This window comes from Microtus ochrogaster, chromosome 15 (assembly GCF_000317375.1).
Source record: "Microtus ochrogaster isolate Prairie Vole_2 chromosome 15, MicOch1.0, whole genome shotgun sequence".
Taxonomy (NCBI): domain Eukaryota; kingdom Metazoa; phylum Chordata; class Mammalia; order Rodentia; family Cricetidae; genus Microtus; species Microtus ochrogaster.
Window position 1 is genome coordinate 21,369,862 of NC_022017.1, and position 4,408 is coordinate 21,374,269.

Here is a 4,408-nt window from a genome sequence, read left to right on the forward strand (position 1 = left end):
GGTCTATGGGTTCCCAGGTCTGCACTAGTCATTGTTCCTGGGATAATGGAATAACTGGGGGAATGAAGGCTGAGGGATGGACTGTCTACATGAGCCATTGGAGATGGGGACAGAGAGTCTACAGACTCAAGACACAGATGGCATGGAAGTCTCCATTGACTAAAGTCATATTTCTGTAGGAAAGGAAAATAAAAACAGAGAAGTAGCCAGGTAAGTTTGTGTGGGAGATTATGGAGAGCTTTTTAAGGTTAGCAAAAATCAAAAATCAACTTGGCTTTTACTGTGTGGAAATAAGAACAAACAGTGTTCTGAGGGAAGAAGTGATATTGTATATTTCAAACATTCCAGGCTTACACCCTAACCCTAAACCATCAAGTAAGTATATCCCATCAGGTTGCTGAACTGATGGCTGATAGAAGTAAGACTAGAAGCTGAAAAAAAAACAATTTGGTATAGGACTCAAGAATTGAGAGTGGTTTGGAAAGGAATGGCTATAAAATAGGTGGAAAGAAGAGATCTGAGTATGGATCTACTTTATAGCAAAAATAGCTGAATGTTCTGGTCTGAATAAGTTAATAAATATAGAAAAATCAAGGGAAGGCAACTATCATAAGGGTAAGGCTTCTCCTTGACATAGCAGTAATCATCTCTTAAAATCAGATGGTTCCCTCAAGCAGCAAAGCCAGTTTCCTTTATTCCATTTCCTTACATAGGCTTCCAGCAGAGAGCATGATCCACAATAAAAGATCCAGATTAAAAGTATGTCTTCTTAACTCAAAGATCCAGATTAGAAATAGATCTTCTCACTTGAAATTAAGCAAAAATCCCTCCTAAGTGTTTCCCTCCACTTGGGGGTTTTAGTTAATTCCAGATGTAGTCAGGTTGACAACGAAGAATTGCCATCACAGCAACTTATAGAAGAAAGGGTTTGTTCAGGACTTACCGTTTCAGTGGGTTAGAGTCCATGAACATTACATCAGAGAGCTTGTCAGCAGGTAGGCAGGCATGGTACTGGAGCAGCAGCTAAGAGCACCCAACTTAAGATGCAACCATGTGTCAGAAAGAGTGAGGTTTGGAACAGTGCAAGTATATTTAAACCTCAAAGCCCAACTCCACAACACACCTCTCTAAAAAGGGCAGGCTTCCAAGTTCTTCCCAAACCTTCCACCAATATGGGATCAAAAATTCAAATACATGAACCTATGGAGGTCATTCTCATTAAAATACCCCACCAATTATTTCAAACAGACCTGAAGTTATCTTTCATTTGTCCTTCAGATTTGGTTAGGTCGATCAAACTTCCTTTCCTCATTCCTTATCATTGTTTTTTCTCTTTATCTGGCATATCGGGCAGATGGCCAAGCCTAGACAATTGGAGCTGCTGGAACTGAGGGTTGTTTTTATTTTGAAATTCAAGTTCCACAATAAACTTAAATAAATTTGGCTAATTTAGAAAATTTAATTTTTATGAGTACTCAATTATCTTATAAAAGGAATTAAATCAAATGCCTCACTCTCATATCAAGCCTAGTAGCAAACCACTTTCAGGGGCCCATCCTTCCTCTGTGACTCCACTCCTTAGGGAATCCATAGATCGTAATGACAGATCCAGATTTCCTATTTCCTGAGGACCCTATCTAGGCCCCCTTCTAGTCCATCTACATTCCTTCATGTCACATCTTACTACCAAGAAACTCATGCTACCCAGGACTCTCAGTGGCCACACCTGGTAAGGGTTCAGAAGCACTTATGCCAAGCAACTCACACCAAACACACTCTCCTAAGATCCATAGAGGTAAACAGAATCCAAGGGAAACAACACCCACTCAAGAAAGGCAAAAACAGATGCCAACACCTGAAATTACAATCATCCCAAACGCAGATGTCTAAAGGTAAAAACACAATTAATAACATCTAGGACAGTGTGTCTCCTTCAGAACTCAGTAACCCTATTATAGTAGGGCCTGAGAAATACAAAATAGCTGGAGCTCAAGACAAGAACTTCAAAAGAGCTATTATGGCTTCCAGTTTAGTTCATAGTTTTTTATTGGATTCCTGAGTGTGCGAACAAGTGAGACTTTAATTCTTGTGCCTTCCTTCTTCCTTTGGGTTCTTTTCCAGCTGTTTTTGTTCCTGTCCAACTTTGATATGACAGTTTTTGTTTTATCTTGTTATAATTTATTTTGTTGTATTTAATATTATCTCTTGGAAATCTGTTCTTTTCTAATGAGAAACAGAAAGAGAGTGAGTATGGATGGGAGAATTAGAAGAAAGGGAAACTGTAACCATAATATATTGTGTAAGAAATGAATTTATTTTCAATAGTGGGGGGCACAAAAGAAAACACAAAAAGGAGTTTTCTGTCTAGTTACAAGAAGCATATATAACATCAAAAAGACAAGATCAGGAAATAAATTTCTGACATAATACATAATCAAAGCACTAAATGTACTCAACAAAGAAAGGGTACTGAAAACTGCAAGGGGAAAAGATTAAGTAACATATAAAAACAGACCCATGAGACTAACACCTGCTTTCTCAATGAAAATAGTAAAAGTCAGGAGGGACTGGAAGGATGTTCTACAAACTCCAGGATTGGTATGAGATGTCCTTCTGTATATGTGTTGCTTTATTGGTTGATGAATAGAGCCACTTCAGCCTATGTCAGTGCAGAATAGAGCCATGTGGGAAATCTAAACAGAGATATAGAGAGAGAGTAGGCATAGCCAAAGGGAGATGCCATGTAGCTGCCAAAGGAGACAGATGCCATACAGACCCTTACCCAGTGAGCCACAGCTTCATGGCAGTACACAGATTAATATAAATGGGTTAATTCAAGATATAAGAGGTAGCTAGAAATATACATGAACCTTTGACCAAACAGTGTTATAATTGATATAGTTTCTGCATGATTATTCAGGTCTGAGCTGTTGGGAAACAAAAGAGCAGTCTCTGCCTATAAGGCACACCAACAAGGAACAACCGCATAAAACCTGAGAGAGCTTGGTAAGGAATTCTAGGCACAAAAGAACAGAGTTTAAATTAGCACAGCTTCTTAGTAGCTGCATTTTTTTTTCAGATGGGCTCTGTTTGCTGGGGGTGAGAAGGGGCTCTGCGGATCCTTTAAGAGAGGTCTTTCTTACTCAGTGTTTAGCAGCAAAAAAGAACCCGCTTCCTGGTTCTTACTGGAAGCATGAATAGCTCTGGCTTTTTTAGGAGGTCCAGCTACAGGGTACTTAAATGGGTTTTTTATGCAGAGTGCTACTTGTTGCTTAATGGCAACATAGACCTGCTGTGTCCTTGGAGCTGGGGCTGTGAGCATGGCTTACAGAGCTGGCAGTGAATGGACCTCCACCATATTGAACTGGATGGAGCCAAAGGGCAAAACAGCCTTAGTCCTAGCCACACTGCTTAGCATTTTAAGAAGTGCTCCTGGTTAGCAAAGGATTACAGATACACAAAAAAGACAGAATCAGATGAAAAAGACCTCTGAATGGGTCACAGTGTTGGATAAATGCACGTAGGCTTGGGAGAGAAAGGAAAATGAATATAGAGTGTTATAAAAAGAAGTAAATTATTTTAAATAATGAAAGAAAATATTTAAAAAGACAGAATACAGACAGTCACAGATTAAAGGAATAAAGAAAAATAAGCCATGTAAAGATGGAAAATACACAGATAGTCTGGAATATATATATATTAGTGTTTTCTTTGAATTTTTGACTGTGAATGAGCTAAGTACAGAGAAACATTTCATTGTAGTAGCTGCTAAACTAAACCAACATATAAATTTTAAAGGTATCTTAAGTTCAAAATTTAGGTCTAAAATTATGTTGCTTTGGAAAAGAGGTTCTGCTTTTGTTTTCACAGAGGATAGAAAGCTGTGGATTCCTTACTGGCTAATATGGTTTGATCAAACAAGACCCTCTGAAGCAATGGCTTAGAGGGTCCAACATCCATGACAGCTTCAGTATTGAATACTAAGATGGATTTATCACACAGGATACCACATGAAAGACCTAATTAACAACACCTCCAATCAGCAGGAAACAGTCTAGAGAACAACATCCGAATGCCCTAAATGATTGTTTATAAGTGTTTGTTTACATTTAAGAGGGATATGATATAGAGATGAATACTTTGCCTTGGTATGGATCCTAGAGATTTGCATTGGTATGGATCTTGATCTATTGATACAAATTTAAGATCAATTTTGTTATATGTGTATTTCTGCTCTTGATTAAGGTATTTTTCTTGTGAAGCTCATTTAAAAATGTAATATACAATTAAAGGTTACAGATATAGATAGTCATCTATAATAGTCAAACTTGTTGTCACGTTAGGTTTTCTAGATGTACAGAGATATATTTCAGATGGATAGGTATTCTTAAAATCTTCCAAAGACCTA